The following is a 21,903-nucleotide window of genomic DNA, read 5'->3' on the forward strand; positions in this document are numbered from 1 at the left end:
TGGCTATTGTAAATAATGCTGCAATGAACACATGAGTGCATATGTCTTTTCAAATTGGTGCTTTTGTTTTCTTTGCAAAATACCCAAAAGTGGTATTGTTTGATCAGATGGTATTTCTATTTTTAATCTTTTGAGGACTATCTATACTGTTTTCCAGAGTGGTTGTACCAATTGAAATTCCTACCAACAGTGTATGGGGTTCATTTTTCTCCACATACTCACCAACACCTGTTATTTTTGTCTTTTTGATAATAGCCAATCTGACAAGCATGAGGTGATATCTCATTGTCATTTTGGTTTTCATTTCCTTGATGATCAGTGATGTTTCGCATCTTTTAACATGAAAAGATGTTTTTCACATGGTCTGTTGGCTATCTGTTTGTCTTCGGAAAAATGTCTATTCAAGTCTTTCATCTACTTTTTAATCTTTTTTGTATTTTTGATATTAAGTTGTGTATGTTCTTTACATATCTTGGATATTTACTCCTTACTGGATGTATAATTTTCAAATATCTTCTCCTATTCACTAGGTTGTCTTTTCAATTTGTTGATGGTTTCCTTCACTGTGCAGAAGCTCTTTTAGTTTGATGTAGTCCTACTGGTTTGTTTTAGCTTTTGTTGCCATTACCTGAAACCGCTCCCCCAAAATATTGCTAAAACCAATGTCAAAGAACTGTCTATGTTTTCTTCTAGGGTTTTAATGGTTTCAGTTCTTACATTCAAGCCTTTACTTCATTTTAAAGTAATTTTCTATATAATATAAAATAGTGGTCCAGTTTATCCTACTGCATATAGCTGATCAGTTTTCCTGACACCATTTATCAAAAAGACTGTCTTTTCCCCCGTTGTATATTCTTGCTTCCCTTGTCATAGATTAATTGATCATATTATGTGTGGCTTTATTTCTGGACTCTTTTGTTCCATTGATATATGTGTCTGTTTTCATGCCAGCATGGTACTGTTTTGATTATTATAGTTTTGTAGTATATTTTGAAATCAGGGATTGTGATACCTGCAGCTTTGTTCTTCTTTCTCAGGACTGTTTTGGGTATTTGAGCTCTTTTGTGGTTCCACACAAATTTTAGGATTCTTTGTTCTAGTTATGTGAAAGATGTCATTGGTATTCTGATAGGGATTGCATGGAATCTTTAGCTTGCTTTGGGTAGTATGGACATTTTGCAACATTAGTTCTTCCAATCCATGAGCATGTATATTTTTTCATTTATTTCTGTCATCTTTAATTTCTTTCATCATTGTCCTCTAGTTTTTAGAGTACAGGTCCTTCACCTCTGGGTTAAATTTATTCCTGGTACTTTATTCTCTTTATGCAATTATAAATGGGATTGTTTTCTTAATTGCCCTTTTTTTTTAAAAGATTTTATTTATTTATTTGACAGAGAAAGAGAGAGCGAGCAAGAGAGGGAACACAAGCATGGGGAGTGGGAGAGGAAGAGGCAGGCTCCCAGCAGAGCAGGGAGCCCGATGCGGGGTTCGATCCCAGGACCCTGGGATCAGGCCCTAAGCCGAAGGCAGACACTTAATGACTGAGCCACCCAGGTGCCCTTTAATTGCCCTTTCCGATGGCTTATTAGTAATGTATAAAAATGCAACCAATTTCTGTATGTTATTTTTATATCATGTAACTTTATTGATTTCATTTATTAGTTCTAATAGTGTTTTATGGGGTCTTTAGGGTTTTCCATGTATAATATTATGTCATCTGTAAATTCTGACAATTTTACTTCTTCCATTCCAAATTTTGACAATCTTACGCCTTCCTTTCCTGTCTTTTATTTCTTCTTCATGCCTAATTGCTCTGGCTAAGACTTCTGTACTATGTTGGAAAAAAGTCATAAGAGTGGGGAATCCTTGTCTTGTTCCTAATCTTAGAGGAAAAGCTTTCAGCTTTTCACTGTTGACTATGATGTCAGCTGTGGGCTTGTCATATATGGTCATTATTATATTGAGTCACGTTCTTTCTATATTCACTTTGTTGAGAGTTTTCATCATAAGCTGATGTTGAATTTTGTCAAATGCTTTTTCTGCATTTGTTGAGATGATCCTTAATATAATTTCTTACCCTTGATTTTGTTAATGTGGTGTTTCATGTTGACTGATTTGCAGATGTTAGCATAGCCCCTGGTACATACAAGGACCTATATAAAGGTTAGTTCCTTTCTTTCCTCAGTTTTTTGATAAAATAGCCTCAGCCATACCTGAAGAAAATCTGATCTTCTAAAACAACTAAATTGAAAAGGCCTAGAGAACATGGTTAACTAGAATGGCAAATGTCAGTGCTGTCTGTTAATACTAGTGCCAGGACAAGCCTTCCAAATTTGCGCCACTTCCAAGCAATGCAAAGATAATTCACAGCCACATTTACAAAGATCTTTGGGCTCCTTAAGAGAAAGATTAAGTGCAGGCAAAATTCCATTCCTATCATTCTTCAGTGAAAATGCCACGCTTAACCACATTGAAACTCTATAATGCATTCTTATCTTTCCTTCTAGCCATGTCCCCATGAGAGCCCTAGGTTGGTATTTAGAAAAGATGTGTCTGTCACCACAAATAATGATGAGATCCAATACGGGACAACTTAGAATAAAGAAGTGAAAGAGACTGGACAGATGGTGAACATTAGCTCCTCCGAGGAGCTGACTGGAGAAGAGACAGAGCAGGCTCTTAGAGAAAACTTGCAGAAAACGCATGGTCATGGGATGCCTGGGTGCTCAGTCAGTTAAGCATCTGCCATTGGCTCAGGCCATGATCCCAGGTTCCTGGGATTGAGTCCCACATCAGGCTCCTTGCTCAGTGGAGAGTCTGCTTCTCCCTCTGCCTGCAATTCCCCCTGCTTGTGTGCACACTCTCTCTGACAAATAAGTAAAATCTTTTTTAAAAAATGCATGGTCATCTTACCTTGCTTATGAATTAAATTTAATTATGTTATAATGCCATTGCCTTATTCATTTCTCTAATGCATTATCAAGGACAGTCAGTGCCCTTTAGTGATCTAGAATTGATTAATGCTCATTGGCATTGAGAGCCAGTTCAGAGTGAATGAAAATGCACCCTTTCAGCCCTCCAGGGGGATAGAATAAGAGGTCTTTATATTTGAAACAAAAGCTCTCAAAGACCTGAACTTATCATTTCATTCAAGCACAGTTGAGAGAACAGCAAAACCACTGGCAACCAGGGGGGTGATGCTCCCTGCCCCTCCATCACCGTGTGCCTCGGGTTGACACTCAGTTATCTGGCCTTGACACATCCAGGAGTTGTCTGTTTCTCTGACCAAGATGTAGCTATATACCTAAGGTTTTTTTTCTTCCAAGGAGCACGACTGGGCTAAATTTAAGACCTATAAGTTATAGTTAGAAAACTTGAAGATAAAAGAGAAGCATAAATAATTTCAAACCCATAGGTAAGGGAAGAAGAGAGAAATAACATACAAAACACTAATGGGAAATTCCTTCAAAACAGAGAGAAGGCAAGAATTCTATAAATTACTTCCATGAAGAGCAGATAAATAAAACATCTGAAGAAAAAAACTGGTAGAAAAATGTACAATAAAAATAAATTGACTTGTCCTTGAAATGACTTTCTTCCAAGTATGGGATGTCTGACAATTTTGATGAAAGTTATTTTGGAACATTTTTCAATCTGTGGACATTATAATAAATATACTTTGTCTTCTTAGGAAAAGGAAAAAAGAACAATTTTTTTTTCTCATTAATTGAAATGTGGGTCTGGTTATTTTAATCAGAAATATTAGACTAGTACAACTAATTCTTCTAAGAGGACGTAGAGAAGGGCACATATAAGTCAATATTCCAGTGTATCTCAGAAACTCCCCATCCCTCCAGTCTTGTTTTCAAACATAATTTAAGTGTTATAAGAACAGATCTAGAACTGACACCCGAAGAGAAATGAGCCAAAGATATGAGCCTTCAGTCCAGAAACATAAATAAAAGTGGGCTTAAGAATATGAAAAATATGTCCTAACTCATTTGTAAGATAAATGTAATTTCAAACTACACTGACAATGGATTTAATGCAAACCCTATCAAAATCTTATCTACCTTTTTTGGACAAATTTACATACTGGTCCTAAAAATTTAAATCGAAATTCAAAGGGGCCAAGATTATCCAAAACAATCTTTAAGAAAGAGATCAAAGTTGGAGGATTCACACTTCCTTGTTTCAAATCTACTGCAAAGTTACAGAAATCACAGAAATCAAGGTAGTGTGGCAATGGCATAAGAAGGGGCACAGAGGTCAAAGAAATAGAATTGAACCCAAAATAAAACCCATAACTTTGTGTCCAACTGATTTTTTTTTTTGAAGATTTTATTTTTAAGTAATTTCTACACCCAATGTGAAGTTTGAACTCACAACCCTGAGATCAGAGTGGCGCTCTCCAACTGAGCCAGCCAAGTGCCCCTGGCCAGCTGGGGTTTTTTTCCTCTTATCACAAGAAATTCCAAGGATTTTGTTTTATCTGCTTATCTTAATTGATGCAATTTTTTATTGAAGTATAGTTGATGTATAATATTATATTAGTTTCAGGTGTAAAACATAGTGAGTTAGCAATTGCATACATTACCAAATGTTCACTGTGATAGGGGAGTTACCATCTGTCACCAAACAAAGTAATTACATTATTGACTATATCCCTTATGCTACACTTTTCATACCCATGACCTATATTTTACAGCTGGAAGTTTGTACTTCTTCATCCCGTCCCTACTTCACCCATCCCCCCACCTTTCTTCCCTTTGGCAACTCTTCACTCGTTTTGTTTCTTAGATTACACATGTAAGGGAAATCATACAGTATTTGTCTTTCTCTGATTTATTTCATTTAAAATAATACCCTCAAAGTCCACCCATACTGCTGTGAATACCAAGATTTCATTCTTTTTTGTGTCTGAGTAATATTTTTATGGCTGAATATATATATGCATATATATAGAGAGATATAGATACATATCTATCTATCTATCTATCTATATCTCACATCTTTATCTATTTATCTATCAATGGACACTTAGGTTGCTTCAATAGCTTGACTATTATAAATAATGTTGCAATAAACATAGGGCGCATATGTCCTTTCAAATTATTGTTTTTGTTTTCTTTGGGTAAATACCCAAAAGTGGGATTACTGAATCAAATAGTACCTCTATTTTTAGTTTTTTGGGGACCCTACTCTTTTCCAGAGTAGCTGCACCAGTTTACATTCCCACCAATAGTGCACGAAGGTTCTTCTTTCTCCACATCCTTGCCAACACCTGTTTCTCATTTTTTTGATACTAGCCATTCTGACAGGTGTGAGGCGATATCTCATTGTAGTTTTGATCTGCATTTCCCTCATGGTTAGTGATGATGAGCAGCTTTTTTGTGCCTATTGTTATGGTCAATTGATTTTTTGTTAAGGATGCCAAGACCATTTAAAGAGGAAAGAATAAGGGCACCTAGATGGGTCTGTTGGTTAAGAGTCTGCCTTTGGCTCAGGTCATGATCCCAGGGTCCTGGGATTGAGCCCCATGTTGGGCTCCCTGCTCAGCAGGGAGTCTGCTTCTCTCTCTATGTTTCCTTTCCTCTCCCCACCCCCATTCAAGCTCTCACTCACTCTCTCTCAAATAAATAAATAAAATCTTTTTAAACAATTTTAAAAGAGGAAAGAATAGCTTTTTCAACAAATGGTGCTGGCTCAACTAGAATCCACATGCAAAGGATAAGGTTGAATCTCTATATCACACCATTTACGAAAAGTAACTCAATATGGATCATAAACTTCAATCTAAGAACTCTAATCCTCTAAGAAAAACCTTAAGAGTAGATCTTCATGGAGTTGGGTTAGGGAATCATTTCCTAGATATGACACCAAAAGCAGAAGCAACAAAAGTAAAAAAGATTCCTTAAACTTCATGAAAATGTGTAACTTTTGTGCTTCAAAGGACAACATCAAGAAAGTGGAAAGACAACCCACAGAACAGGAGAAAATATTTTGATATTATATATCTGATAAGAAGCTGCTATCCCTAATATATAAACAGCACTTACAATTCAACAATAAAAAGATAACTCAACTAAAAGTGGGCAAAGGGGGGCCTGGCTGGTTCAGTTGGTAGAGCATGTGACTCTCGACCCCAGGGTCATGAGTTCAAATCCACTTTGGGTGTAGAGCCTACTTAAAAAAATAAATAAATAAAGACTTTTGCTAAAGAAGGTATACCAAGGGCCAATCAGTACGTGAAAAGATGGTCAGCATCATTAGCACTTAGGAAATGCTAATCAAAAGCACAAAGAGATATAAAAAGCATGCTGAATGAAAAAGACAGCTAATAACGAGTGGTGGAATAGATGAGGAGAATAGAACCTTCATACATTGCTGAGAGGTCGCCAAATTGTGCTTTCACTTTGGAAAACGGTTTGGTAGTTCTTCCTATTACTAAACAGAATTAGCACATGGCCCAGCAATTGCACATATTGTTATTTACTCAAGAGAAATGAAAGAATATGTCTACATAAAAACTTGGACATAAATGTCCATATCAGCATTTTTCATAATAGTGAAAAAGTAGAAACAACCCAAACGTCTGTCATCTGATGAGTAGATGAACCAATCTGGTATACTTGTATAACAGAAAATTATTCAGTAACAAAAAGGAATGAAGTGCTGGTACTATGACAAGGCCCAACGGACAGACCTTGAAAATAGTATGAAGTATAAAAACCCCTCCACCAGAGATCTGATTCCATTTCTAGGAAACGTCCAGAACAGACAAATCCATGGAGACAAAACACAGATAAGTAGTTGCCAAGGCCTAGACATGGGGAGTGAGAAACAACTCATGTGTGTACAGCGTTTCTTTTGGAGACGATGAAAATATTGTAAAATTACATGGCGCTGATGTTGGCACAACTCTGGGAATACGCTGAAACCCACTGAACTGTGTGCTTTAAAAGGGTGACTCTTGCGGTAAATGAATTATATCCCAACACAGCTGTTGTTAAAACAAAACAAAACAACAACAAAACCACTGAGTTTCCACCAGATTGAAAAAGATTCAAAAGCTTGGTGACAATGAGTTGTCAGACATGTGTTGAAACAGGTCCTTTCACATATTGCTGGGGGAGATGCATGTAAACACAGTGTCTACAGAAGCGAAATTTTCAGTGCTTACCAAAATTAAATATCTGTCTTTGCGCCCAACAACCCAACTCCAAGGAATTTATTTTGCATATAGAACTTGCACATACACGAAGTGGTGTATGTATGCAATTACCCATTGCAGTAATGTTTGCGATAACAAAATGTTGTAAATAATCGAAATGTCCATCAACAGAGAACTGAATAATTAAATGATGGATGTCCATAAAATGGAATACTGTGTAGATATAAAAAATGAAAAAAAAAAGCTGTTAATGGACTGACACTCGAATCTGTCCAAGATATATTAAGTAAAAATGCAGGGTATATTGCATAAGCTTATCTTAGGTTAATAATCGGCATCATTAATCTTTAAATATTCGCTCCTACCACCCTGTGGAAGGAACCTGTTTCCTCACCCCATTGACTCTGGACTGGATCACATGACTTCCGTTAACCAATGACATATGGATGGAAACAAGTGTGACATTTGTAAGCAAAGGATTTAGAGGCATTGTATGTTTTTGCTAGGCTCCCTGGAGCTCCTGCCATCTGCCATGAGAGGAAGCACAAATAGCTCCTGCAGCCTCAGCGTGGGGCCCAGAACGAGACATGTGGAGCGGACCTGGTTCAAACCCAGCCAAGTCCAGCTCATACCAGCAGAACTACAGTCAAGCCCGCAGCTGACCCCCACACCCATAACCAAAAGTTCCTTGGGATGAGCCATTGACTTTTGGAGTAGTTTATCGTCACAGTAAAAGCTGCTATCAAAACGGGAGTAAAAAGAATGCATGAAGTTTATTTCCTTGCATATAAATAAAATATATTTGCAAGGCTAACACAAGAATCTAATAACACAGGTTGACCAGGGGAACTGAATGGGGAGGCTGAGTGACAGGGCAGCATGGAGGATTTCCACAGTATAACCGTTCAGGCATTTTTAATTTTGACTAAGGAAGGGAATAATACATTCAGAACATTATATTAAAAATCAGTCACTTTCAGGAATTCTTCTGAATAAAACAGATTTTATCAAATTGAGTCACCCACAGCATAAGGCCGATTTATTCTAAGATGCTAACACTAGATACAGAAGAAATGAGTGGCTCGTGTAAGAGGTGGAGATTGACGGAGCTGCGTGAGGACTGGTGGACAGTCCACGGGAGGCGCTGGAAAGCTCCTGATACAGCTTTCTTTTTCGTCTCCAACTTCTCCACCACCAACAAACCAGCTGCATATCTTTTGTTAAGGCCTTTAACTGCTCTGGGCCTAGTACCTGCATTTCCTAAATGAGTACGAGTTTTATAAGAGCTCTGACAATAATCAGCCAGTTCCTTTTTTTAATTCTATAGATGATTTAATGATTGAGAAGAAATCACCACAAAATTCATATTAAATAACACACATAGAGCTAAGTCAACCTGCAAAAACTTAAAAATCGTTATCTTGTTTAGTTGTGGGAGGATAATTTCACCACCTGACTTTCATGGGATGAGAATACTGAGGTATTTTCATTAGAGTAGGAATGAGTTTGCGTCTCATTTTTTTCTTCAAATTTATGATTTCAAAAGATTTTGAAAATCCTAACAAAGTACCACAAATTTATCACCCAAACCGTTGGAAATTATGTATTTGATATACCACGAAGCAGCTGATAATGAATTCTACACATGCAGATTGCTTCTAAGTAACTCAGGTTTAGACATTAAGCAACAATAAAAAGGTGAAATCTACAAGCAGCCCTCGTCATGCTGTTTTCTTCACTCTCCCAGACCTCTTTTTACTCACAGACTCCAATAACTCAAAAGCTGCAAATTCTTTTTTTCAAGGCAATAGTATCACAATTAGACATTAACCTCAAGCCAAGAACTGTTTCAGTCCCTTAGGACTACACTTTATCTTTATAAAAGAAGCCAGGCAAGAATGTTTTTTATTGGTTAAATAGGTAGCAAGGGAATGGAAGAGAAACAAGGGACAATAAATCCACTTCTCTCTCTAGAGGAAGTGAGACTGGTTGGCATGCAAGGCAACAGACTAGACCCATGCCCCACCCCTGTGTGCAAACACAAACACAGACCTTCAAGACCAATGGACAGAACTAATTTTACATACACGTAGAGAAATTTGAAGGACTACAGAATACTAGAAATTCCAACATTTCCGAGTTTTTCCTTTGCATTCCTTGCTGTAAAATGTCCTTATAAGATAAATGCCCTAGGAGTTGCTTATGGAGAAAGAGGAAGTCCTAGTGAGCTTTGTAACAGAAGGCTTCTCCAGACTGATTCACGTCACTACTCCAAAATAATGTTCTACTGCCACCTCCAAAAGCCCAAAGGGTTCGATAAGCTTGGGGCATTAGGATTTACTACCTAACCCTTTACACGTCGTCTTATGGTACCTGTCCTAGAGCTAGACTAAAGCAGTTCTATAAATATCAAACAACAGTTATTACTATATTTCAAAATACGTCATAATACTAGCAAAAGTAATGGGGGTTTTATAGGTTCTACAGTCTAATGTTACTCATTTAGTGTGATAAACTTTTAAATTATTTTAATTTCATACCATATTTTACCTACTTCATTTCATCTTCACTCATGAAGAGTTTTCCCTGAACTCAGAATCTGGGATCGCTTTCTTTTCTTTTTAAACCTACTATTTCAACACTCATACTCAGTTAAGATATCTTCCTACATTCTAAGTAACCTCCACACCAAATGTGGGGCTCACTTCCAGGTTATGAGAAGCTGTTGGGGAAGCCAGTCTCCCAGGAGAGCATTTCATCTGAGTCCAGAAGTCGTGGGAGAAGCCAGCACCTCTGGATCCCATCCGGACAGGTTTGGAGAGCCACAGTGGCTTCCACCATCCTGGGGACAATGGAGGCAGCCAGAGGCTAGTCCCCTGAGAGGTGACTAGGACCCCCAGCAGTGCTGACAGTCTAAATGGCAGCAGTCTGGGCTTTCTCCATTAAGCAAGTGGCCAAGTGTTTGGGAAGCAGGAGAGGCCAAGCCAATCTGGGAGATGTAAAAATTGATCCTAATATACATACCATTTAGACAACTGTCCACTGAGCATCTGCACAAGAATGGAGATACAACTGGTGTGTCCAAAACTGAACTCAAGCTATCTCTTCTCCTCCTGCGCTCCCAGCCAAGGTGAATACCACCATTTACTCACCTACTGAGACACAAAACTAGGTGTCATCCATCCCAATGCCCTCTTCTGCAAATCGACCCCCATATCTAACTTCCACCTCCTGAAAACTGCAAGCTACTCTTTAAAGTATCACTCCTACCTTCATTCAAGTGCGTATTGTTTCTTACCTGGAAAATTGCGTGTCTCTTAACTAACCTCATTGTCTTCATTCTTGCTTCTAGCTAAGCTATCCTCAAACCAGAGTACGGGGAAGGGGTGAAAGTAGGGTAGGAATCAGGAGCACACAATCTGTAGTCAAACGGAGTTAAGTTTGATTCTAGTTCCCTTACTTATTGGCTGAGTGTTAACTCACCCTTCTTCACATCAGTTCCCTGCTGCTTTGGTATTCAGCCACGGGCACATAAGCGAGATGTGTTAAGTGAGGGAGTATGATCCATGTCTAGATTTATTTATGGGATCACTGAAGAGCAAAGTGTTTTAAGGGTAGGAATCTACTTTTATGTTGCTTTAATTTTGCTGCCTCGTTGATGGGAAGATGTGGGTCATGGTCTTGTCTTGCAAAAGTTTAAGGAAGACTGTGCGTGTGGGCATTATCTGTGCTGTAAAAAGTCCTGTGTTTCAGAGCCTTCAACCTTTTTCAGGTGACTGATGTGATTGCTTCTGAGAGTCAGGCTCTTTCTAGGGCCTGGACATTGCTGACATGGCCCACTGAAGTGAAGAGTCAGGTGAATCCAAGTGCTTTGCAATAACTTTTGAACCCCTCATTTATGCTGTAAGGGCCTGGCTTAGCAGGTGAAGAGACCGCAAGAACAAATGAAGAGTTTTTTCAAAATTGAAGTAATTTTAGATTTCATTTTATGTAAGAGATTCGTAGGAGAAAAACCATTTACAAAGGTATATTGAAGGAGCTGAGTGGCTGCCTGTGTGCTGGACCCAACAGATGTGAGGATGAAACAGATAGCACAGAGATTATGTGAGGAAAAGGCACGGTTTAGGATCATACACTGACAAACATGAAGGGGATCCTAGGGGCCATTGGGACCAATCTCTTCATTTTGTAGATCACATTAGCCCAGAGAACAAGAAGTGGTTCCCAGGTTAGCTCTGTTTCTATTAAACCACGTTATCAGTTTCCTAGGGCTTCCGTAAGACATTCCACAAATGTGCTGGTTTAAGACTACAGAGATGTATTCTTAATCAGTTCTCCAGCAGATGATTTCAGAAGTCTGAAATCAAAGTGCCAGCGGGGCCACACCTTTTCTCTGAAGACTTTAGAGGTCAGCCCTCCCTTGACTCTCCCGGTTCTATTGCTTGTAGCCACGTCCATCCAATCTCTGCCTCTGTCCTTACATGGCCTTTCCTTCTGTGTGTGTCTCCATGGCTTCAACTCATCTTATGATACTAGTCATTGGATGTGGAGCTTGAGATCCTTAACTCATTGCAGCTTCAAAGATCCTGCTTGCAAATCAGGTCACATTCTGAGGTTTTGTTCCCCTCCTTGGCCTACGGATTATTTATGGATCTAAAGGGGCAGGTGCGAGATCCTTCACCCTCCGCAAACCTCAGGCCATCTCCTCAGTTACAAATGTAGAGGGTAACATTCTTCTCCTCGCAGGAGCTGAGGGTTGTGGTGTGGATAACCCACATGGAGCACTTAGCCCAGAATGGACACATGGCTAGGGCTCCATAAATATTAGCTGCCACTAATCAAAACCATCACTGATGCTTTGGAAGGGTTCACATAATATACAAACTAAGACTCAACAGCCATGTGGGGAGTGCCATCCAATAGCTGGCTAGTTATTCCCAACCAGGTCACCCTTCTCTGAGTGTTTGGGGAAAAGGCCCACCCTCGATGCAAATCCTTTCAGTGGCACTTGTTTTGTTGACTCCTACCTGATCTCTCTGGCTCTTGGCACTTTTTTGTGCTGCCGACTAGTGCCAGACTGACATTTGGAGATTAAGCTGTAGGATCTGGACTACAGCAGAGATGAGCGTACATGTGCAACAACGCTCAGGGTACACAGATCCAGGACCCGGGCTTGAAAATCTGACTGCTCTTGGGAACCTCTCAAAGGCAATCTCTGAATCAAGTGGCTAGGTCTTGCCAGAAAAGCATGCTATAACCTCAGGAAATGGCTGTCAGCATAGAAAGCCCGGACGGAGACCAGGAAGACAGACTAACCCTAGGGTGGAGTCAGTGGTGTCTGCTTGATGTCCAATTACAGCATCTTAGGGAAAAGCATGGTGAGATGCTGGGAAGGGGAGCCGAGGTGACGAGGTATATCCCTTGTATATACTATGGGATCAGGGCTGTAGGTTCTCCCGTGAGACCGTGGGGCACGATCCAGCTCCCCCTTCACAATGGAAGCGCTCCGTTCCCCCATGCGCTTGAGGGCAGCAGCTCTCAGGGAACCAGCCTAAACTAAAGAGAGCACCTACCCAAGGTCACACATCCTCCCTGGAAAAAACCCATAGCAACGTCTGGTCCACGAGGAGGGCTTCAAGGGCCTGATGCTTCGCCTGGGGCAGGACAACTCAGAAGGATCATCCCAGCTCCAGAGCCCCTACAAGATCAGCTGAGGTTTCCCTTACAAGAGCACAGCAGTCCAACTTCCACTCGACCCAATTTTGCTTCTTTCCCTCCCCCACAGGTGTGATCAGAGAGAGCCCAATAAAACCCTTGCATGCAAATTACCCTTCACAAAATCCCAGAAAAGCAGGCTTTTAACAGTCATTTTACAGATGAGAAAATCGAACCTCGCAGATCAAGCAGCTTCTCCGAAGACCACAGCTGGTACGTGGCAAAGTCCTGGAATGAGACCCGAGTTTGTGCAGCCCAAAGCCTTTGGTTCATTCACTCCCGTCTCTGCCTGCAGGGAGTCACCAGTAAGAAAACGGAGATGAAACGTTTTCAAGATGGGTAAATTGGAAGGTACACATGCTGTAGTATGGGGAGACTCCCTTTCTGCTCTCCTGGCTTGTCCTGTGGTTTGGCTGCAGTGTTTCCTCTTGTTATCTCACTCAGCACTGGTTGCCACGTGTTTGTTTTCTTTTATTAGCCCGCTGTGTGCTTAGGAACAGGCTCCGCTTCCCAGTTGTGCTTGTCTAGCTCCACCTACGCTTGAGCCATCTGTTCCCCTGGAGGTGAATGAAAGTCTCCCTCCCCCCGAGATTACCCTACTTTTTACTCTATAAAGGAAGCGGGGCTAGGCGATTCATTGTCACCGTCCTCGTCTTTATCCTCCTCCCCCTTCCCATCATCATCAACAAGAAAACACCGAGAGGAAACCTTCAGAAGCAACACGGCGGCCGTTTCCACACGTGTGACACGAGGTCTCGCGAGAGCAGCAGCGCGTTCCTCACGTTCGCATTTACAACTAGGATCGCACTGAAGCGGAGAACGTTGCGCTTCACCAAACCGCGATTTTTCCAGTTTTACTGAGAAATAATTGACATACACCCTTGTATACATTTAAGATGTACAGCATGATTTGTGTAGATGGTCAACGGATTACAACAGGTTCAGCTGCCATCTGTCTTCTCATCCAGATGCAGTAAAAAGGAAAGAAAGAGGGGTAGTAAGGGGGGCACGCATTGCATGGAGCACTGGGTGTTAGACGCAAACAATGAATCACGGAACGCTACACCAAAAACTAAGGGTGTACCGTCTGGTGACTAACATATCCTAATAATAATTTAAAAAAAAAAGAAAAGAAAGAAGAAAAGAATAAAGAAACAAAATTTTCTCCTGTGATGAGAGCTCTTAGGGTTTACTCTCTTAACTTTCCTGCATTCCATAGATACAATCATCATGCTGTACATTACACCCCCAGTACTTACGTGTCTTATAACCGGCAGTTTGTACTTTTTTGACCACCTTTCTTCAGTTGCCTGTCTCCCATTACCCACCTCTTGGTAACTGCAAGTCTTATTGATCTCTTATTCTATGAATTGGTTGTGAGTTAATTTTTTTTTGTATTCCACATATAAGTGAGATCATACAGTATTTGTCTTTCTCTGTTTGACTTATGTCACTTAGTATAATGCCCTCAGGGGTCCATCCATGTTGTCACAAATAGTAGGATTCCCCTTTTTATGGCTGAATAATATTCCATTGTGTGTACCTCAGCTTCTCTATCCAGTCATCAATCCATGAACACTTAGGTTGTTTCCATATCATGGCTATTGTAAATAATGCTTCTTGGAACATGAAAGGTACCGGTATCTTTTCAAATTAGTGTTGTAGTTACTTTTGGATATATTCTCAGAAGTAAAATTGTTAGGTCATACGGTTGTTTAGCTTTTAATTTTTGGAGAATTCTGTATACTGTTTTCCATAGGGGCTGCACTAATATACAAGCCCACCAACAGTCCACAAGAGTTCCCTTTACTCCACAACCATGCCAGCATTTGTTATCATTCCTCTTTTTTTTTTTTTTTTTAGGAGGAGGGCAGAGGAAGAGGGAAAGAGAGAATGTTGCAGGGCTTGATCTCACAACCTTGAGATCATGACCTGAGCTGAAATCAAGAGTCAGATGCTTAACTGACCGAGTCACCCAGGTGCCCCTCTCTTGTCTGTTTCATAATGGCCACTCTAACAGGCATGAAGTGATATCCCATTATGGTTTTAGTTTTCATTTCCCTGATAGGGATATTAATCATCTTTTCATGTACCTATTGGCCTTTCATGTATATTCTTCGGAGAAATGTTTAGTCAGGTCTTTTGCCCATTTTAAAATTGGGTTATTTTTAAATTTTACATATTTATTTATTTTGCTGTTAAGATGTTATGAGTTCTGTATGTATTTTGGATATTAATCCCTTACCAGATATATGGTTTGCAAATATTTTTTCCCCTTCCATATACTGTCTTTTCACTTTGTTGATGGTTTCCTTTGCTGTGCAGAAGATTTTCAGGATGATGCAGCCCCACCAGTTTATTTTTGATTTAGTTGCTTGTGCTTTGTGTTTCATATTCAAAACATTACCAGGATTCATGTCAAGGAGTTTTATTTCTGTTTTCTTCTAGGAGTTTCATGGTTTCAGATCTTACATTTAAGTCTTTAACCATTTTTAGTTAATTTATGTGAATGGTATAAAATAGAGTCTAGTTTCATTCTTTTACATGTGAATATCCAATTATCCCAGCACCACTAATTGTAAAGACAGTCTTTTTTTCATTGATTATCCTTGGCTCCCTTATCAAATATCAATTGAACATTTATGGTTGGATTTATTTCTTGGCTCTCAGTTCTGTTCCATTGGTGTATTTGTCTGCTTTTATGCAAGTACCATACTGTTTCGATAACTAGAGCTTTGTAGTATAGCTTGAAATCAGGAAGTGTGATACTTTCTTCTTTATTCTTTCTCAGGACTGCTTTGGCTATTTGGGGTCCTTTGTGGTTCCATATAAATTTCAGGAGCACTTATCTACTTCTGTAAAAAGTGCCACTGGAAACTTGACAGGGATTGCATTGAATCTATAGATGGTTTCTGGTAGTATTGACATTTTAACAATATTAATTCTTTCAATCCATGGACAACGGATACCTTTCCATTTATTTGTGTCTTCTTTGATTTCTTTCATCACTGCCTTGTAGTTTTCAGTGAAGAGAATTTTCATCTCCTTGGTTAAGTTTATCAAATGTTTTATTGTTTTTGATGCTTCTATAAATGGGATTGCTTTCTTTATTTCTTTTTCAGAGATTTTATTGTTAGTTTATAGAAACACTACTGATTTTTGTATGTTAACTTTGTATCCTACAACTTCACTGAATTTGCTGATTAGATCTAACAGTTTTTTGGTTGAGTCTTTAGACTTTTATGCATGACATCATGTCATCTCCCTATAAAGACAATTTTACTTCTTCCTTTCCAATTCTGACTGCCTTTTATTTCTTTTTCATTTCTGCTTTCTGTGGCTAGGAATTCCAGTACTGTGTTGGATAAGAATGGTGAGAGGGGATACCTTGTCTCCTTACTGATCTTAGAAGAATGGCTTTCATCCTTTCACCACTGAGTATGATGTTAGCTGTGGGATTGTCATGTATGCCCTTTATTATATTGAGATATGCTCCTTCTATGTCTAATTTGTTAAAGTTTTTATCATATATGGGTATGGAATTTTGCCAAATGCTTTTTTCTGTGTCTTTTGAGATGATCATATAATTTTTATCCTTCATTTAATTAATGTGGTGTATCATGCTGATTCATTTCATTCTATTAATGCAGTGTGTCACTTTGATTTGCACATGTTGAACCATCCTTGCATCCTAGGGATAAATCCCACATGACATGGTGAACGATCTCTCTAATGTGCTGCTGAGTTCAGTTTGCTAATATTTTATTGAGAATTTTTGCAACTATACTTATCAGGAACATTCGCCTGTAGCTTTCTTTACTAATAGTGTCTTTTTATGGTTTTGGTATCAGGATAATTTTAGCCTCATAAAATGAGTCAAACAGGATTTTTGAACCAAAATGATCAGACTTGGTTTTCGGTTTCAGTACATACTAGCTGCATAATCTTGAGTAAGTTGTTAAACTCCTATGTGCAATCTTTTTATTTGTAAAATGGAGCTAATAATAGTAATTATTTTGTGTGTGTGTCTGAGGATTTGTTGATATGCATATAAAGGGCTTAGCCCAGTGCTGTAAATATAGCAAATGCACTGTCAAAGTTACCTAATGATGTGTGGAAGTTAAAGGTGAATAAGTTTGGGTTGTTCATTAAAAAATATACTATATGATATTTAGAGCAGTTCAACAAAGAGATAAGCTGAGTTCTGGCAGAAGACAGCTCTAAAAAATGTCTTGGAAGAGTGCTTTTCATTTTGGAGATTTTTTTTGTTTTGTTTTGGAGTTTAAAATGCATGATTGAGTTGGCCTCTGATACGTACAACTGGTTGCTCAAATCCATGGACTGGCTGAGTCAACATACAGCATGCTTTCAGGATGTTTGTTCAGTAGGAGGGCAAAAAAGGAAAACAATACTCATCCTCCAGTACTCAAAATTTTACCCAAAAGGTGATAACTCCCTGCACTGCCAGGCTGCATAAGTATAGACACATTGAGAGAGAAGTCCTGAGTCTAGATGGGTATAAAAAATGTGTAAAGAACTCCTAGAAGTGAGTAAGCAAACATCAAACAAGCCTATAGAAAATTGTCCCGGGTGAGATGCTTGAACAGGTATTCCACAAAGAGGCATATTTTAATGACCAGTAAACATATGAGAAAGTATTCATAATCAGTAGTCACCATGGAAATGAAAATCAAAAGCACAAAGAGATATGACTAAAAACCACCAGAAATACCAAAATTAAAAGACAGAAAAGCCATATTGGTGTGGATATGGAACAACCAAAACTCTCCTGCACGGTGGGAATGTAAGTTGGTCATAGTCCTTTGGAAAACTATTGGGTCGTATCTTCTAAAGTTGAACAGGCAGCTGCTGTACCAGCCAAGCATTCTCCCTCCGTGTATTCACCCAAGAGAGACGTAAAGCACCTTCACCAACAGACACGCGCAACAGAGCTCATAGTTACACTACTGCAGTAAGCCTACACCAGGGTTTCTGGACCTCAGTGCTACTGACATGTTGCATTGGATAATTCTTTGTTGTGGGAGGCCTTTCTGTGCTTTGTAGGACAGTTAGCAACATCTCCGCACTCTACCCGCTAAATTCCAATAGCAACCCCAGCCCACCCCATTATAAAACCGAACATGTGTCTGGACACTGCCAATGTCCTCTGGGGAGCAAAATCACCCCCAGTAGAAAACCATTTTCCTAAAATGTAAACAATCTAAATACCCATCAATGGTAGTATGAATAAATAGTGGGAGCATATTAATTCATTACAATATTACATATCAGTAAAAATAACTTAACAACAGGACGATACCACAAAGAACGTTCGGCCAAAGAACCTAGACAAAGTAGGGCTCATCCCTTAACATTCTCTCTCTGTAAAGTTCAAACACAAACTATGATTATAGAAATCAGAATAGTGATGAACTTTGGAATGAATAATAGCCTGAGAAAGGCATGAGATGGGCTTTTAGGATGCTAGTGACATTTTTTTATCTCACTGCCATTACATTCAATATACCAGAGGCAAAAGTTTAAAAGCTGTATAGATTAATGAGTTGTGCACTTTCTGTATATATATTATGTTTCGACATAAAAATGTATTCTCAAAACAGATTTTGTATTAGTTTTTTATCAGGAGAGTTTTCTTTAAAAACATATTTAGTCTGATACATTGCCCCCAGTGGAAAACCTACAGGCATCTTTTTTTACTGAAATATAAATTGCTTTTTCCACTCTCTAAAATAGCATTTTCCCTTTTTCACTGAATGTGGTCTCAATCTTAGGTCCCTTTGCTCTGCTCCTTATCACCAAACCACCTAAACAAACCATTACAGGGATTTGGAGCATCATGGCATTCTGTTAGACTGGACCCACTCTATGCTTTTCTCTTCTGGAGTACTGCACACTATGTATTTCTCAAGTTAAAAATTGTTTATTGAGAATTTTCCACTTTTTCAGATAAGTAGCAGCTTTCCAGGTCGACAGTACACTAAAATTTAAGCGATAAATTCTACCTCAGTTAAGTCTGGCAATGGATGAATTGCATTTGACTTTCTGGGACTTCACATGAATCTGTTTACTTAGGACATAATCCTCATATTTTGGTCCATCTATACGTAGTTAGGTACAGATGTGCGATGTCAGACCCACTGAAAGCCTCATCTTCTCAAAAATATATTCTTCACACAGGATCATGCTCGAAAGTTATGGTATTTTTAAGCTATTATTTTCAGTTCTGAAAGCCCTTTGTAAAATGAATACTTTTCTTTAAAGAAACAATATATTTATTTGTCAGAGTTCATTAAAACAGTTAAAAATTAGTTAATTTATCAGTTAAGTGAAGAATGCAGCTCAAAGGAGGTAAATTATGGATTGCCTATGAGAGTGGAGAGAGGAGGACATGTACTTGAATGGGAAAGGTCATGTGGCAAGTTCAAAACCGGTCCTCAAATTCACTGACATTTTTTCCATCAAGAGGTGGGGTCTACCTCTCCACACCTTGACCGAGAGCTGGCCTTAGTAACTAAATTACACCAATAAAATGCAGGAGCTGTGTCTTCCCAGGCTGTGTGGTTCCAGGGCTAGGTCAGAAAAGGCCGTGTGGCTTCTACCTGGTCGTCTCAGGGCACTTGCTCAGGGGAAGCCCGCACCATGGATATGTGTGACTACGCCAGAGCACCAGACCGGAGAGGAGGCCGGCCCTGCACAGCTTCATCCACACGACAGCCAGCAATGATTGCCCGCCACCAGGAAGAGCCATCGCGACACCAGCCCAGCCAGACCCTCAGATGACGGAAGCCAACGTCTGACAGAACCACGCAAGAGACCCCAAGAAGGCACAGTCTGACCCAACCCTCCCAGAATTATTGACCCACAACATCCCCCAGAAAATCAATGGTTGTTTTAAGTTCTTGCTTTGGGAGATAATTTGTTATACAGGAGCTGTAACAGGAATAGAAACAGTCATGCAGAGAGACAGCGAGATAGGAACACAAGCAGGGGGAGTGGGAGAGGAAGAAACAGGCTTCCTGCAGAGAAGGGAGCCCGATGCAGGATTCGATCCCAGGACCCTGAGATCACGCCCTGAGCCAAAGGCAGACGCTTAACGACTGAGCCACCCAGGCCCCTCATGCGTTCCTTCTAAAGACAGCGGCCCCATTCAGTGGAGCTCAAGAAGCACGTACTGAATTTCTACTATGTGTCAGGCAGGGTATCAGGACCTGGAGATTCCAAGGTCGTCGTACAGTTACAGTCTCTGCCAGGCAGGGGTGTGAGCGACATTGCGAACACTCAGAGTTGTACGTACCAGGAACAGAGGTGTACAAATCCAGACGTGCTTAGCCACTTCCTAGACACAGGGCACGGTGGCCAGGTGCAAATTCCAGTGTGAACACTACCGATTGCCGCAGTCTTGGACACATCCCTTCCCCTCCCTGAGCCTATTTTCTCCTTCCTTATTCCTCGCTGTGATACTCATTCCTCCCCAGAAAAGAAGGAACGGAGCTAACTGGTACATCGGCAAGCAGACGTACCAGCCCTTCCTCTTTCTTTTCCCTTTGCTTCTGGCTGCCTGCGGACGCCAGGCCTCTGCTCTTCTCCCTGCCCTCCGGCGGACGAGGTCTGCCCTCGGGTTCAGGGGAGGGGCCGTTGGAAAACACGGGCCACGGATACCGGCGCGCAGCTCACCTGTGCCAGCACGGCCGTGCGCTTCCCTACCTTAGCCTGCCTGGGCTGCGATAACAGCGCGACAGAGAGCCGGTGCCTTATGAACAGCAGAAAGTTCCTTCTCACAGTTCTGGAAGCTGAGAGTCCCACCCCCGGTGTCGTCACAGCTCGGGCCTCGAGAGCCGCTTCCCGGTGCGCAGACAGCCGGCCCTTCGCGGCGTCCTCGCTGGGGGAGGGGCGCCCTCTGCGGCCTCTTTCGCAAGGGCACCCATCCCACTCGCGAGAGTTCCACTCTCATGCCCTCATCACGCCCCCAAAGACCCCGCATCCTAGTACCATCCCGCTGGGGATTCGGGCCGTTACCTGAATTCTGGGGAGACGCATTCGGTCTCGTTCAGCATGCCATGCTTCTTCCTTCTTCTCAGCTGGCTCAGCGTTTGGGCAGGGAACATGCACTGCGAACAGCATCTAGTATGTGGAGCCAGAAATCTGAGAACCCAACCGACATGATGCGGCGAGTCTTTTCAGCCGAGGCCAGGGCGCAGGAATCGAGGTGTGGCCTTCAGCGAGCGCGGCCCTGACCCTGGCCACGGGGAGGCTGTCCTGAGCCGGTGGGTGCTTCTGACACCCGCACACTCGTTTAGCTCGTAGCCGTCGGCACCAAGGCCTGGGGCGGCAGGCCCGAGGCGCAGCCACGCGGGGTTCCTCGTGTTGGTGGCTCGGGCCGTGTTGGCCCGCGGAGAGCTGCCGTGTCGGTAGGGCTGCACGCACCCGGGCTTTGGGAAACGGGGTAAAAGCCTGGCAAAGAAGGCAGCGTGAGGCGGGCTGCTGGCCTCCGCAGCCCGGTCTTCAAGTACAAGCAGTTGTAGCGGAGAGAAGGATCCAGCTTTGGGACGAAGAGGATCCCTTCACGTACAGGCCTTTTACACAATGTTGGGCAGCAGAAAAAAAGGGTCGCTGCGTGCAAACGTGAAGCCGCCCCCGGAATTATTCAGGCTCAGCCTCGCCGGAGACGTGAGCTCCGCGGCCCACGTTCGGCTCTGCTCTCGGGCAGGAGCAGACGAACCGAGAGCCTGGAAGGTGTGCTCTTCCCGCCCAGGCTGGAGGGGCTGCAGGGGGACCTCGAGGGGGCGGGATGAGCTCCGAGGCAGCGGCGGCCTGGGCCGCGTCAGCGGCTACCTGCGCTCAGAGGCGCCTGCACGTGTGAGACGAACTAACAGACGATGACCGCGGCAAGCTGAGGTGCGAACACCCAGCCGCGGTTCTGAGAAGACGACGGTGGGCGGTCCGGCTCCTGCACGACAGGTGGCCCGGCGTCCAGGCCGCACGGCCGGAAG

At 41.4% G+C, this 21,903-nt stretch overlaps 1 protein-coding gene across 3 annotated transcripts in view; it reads right to left on the reverse strand.

The window, feature by feature from the left end:
* RGS7 (regulator of G protein signaling 7) overlaps window positions 1-20,718 on the reverse strand; it is a 530,023-nt gene extending 509,305 nt beyond the window's left edge. Inside the window, exon 1 of one of the 3 annotated variants that reach the window (XM_008694602.2) lies at window positions 20,618-20,718. The gene's annotated coding sequence lies outside the window, so the exon portion shown is untranslated. The other 2 variants (XM_008694610.2, XM_040636051.1) reach the window with 2 other exon arrangements.
* Window positions 20,719-21,903: the final 1,185 nt, after the last annotated feature.

The sequence above is a fragment of the Ursus maritimus genome, unplaced genomic scaffold (genome assembly GCF_017311325.1).
Source record: "Ursus maritimus isolate PB19 unplaced genomic scaffold, ASM1731132v1 scaffold_2, whole genome shotgun sequence".
Lineage (NCBI taxonomy): Eukaryota > Metazoa > Chordata > Mammalia > Carnivora > Ursidae > Ursus > Ursus maritimus.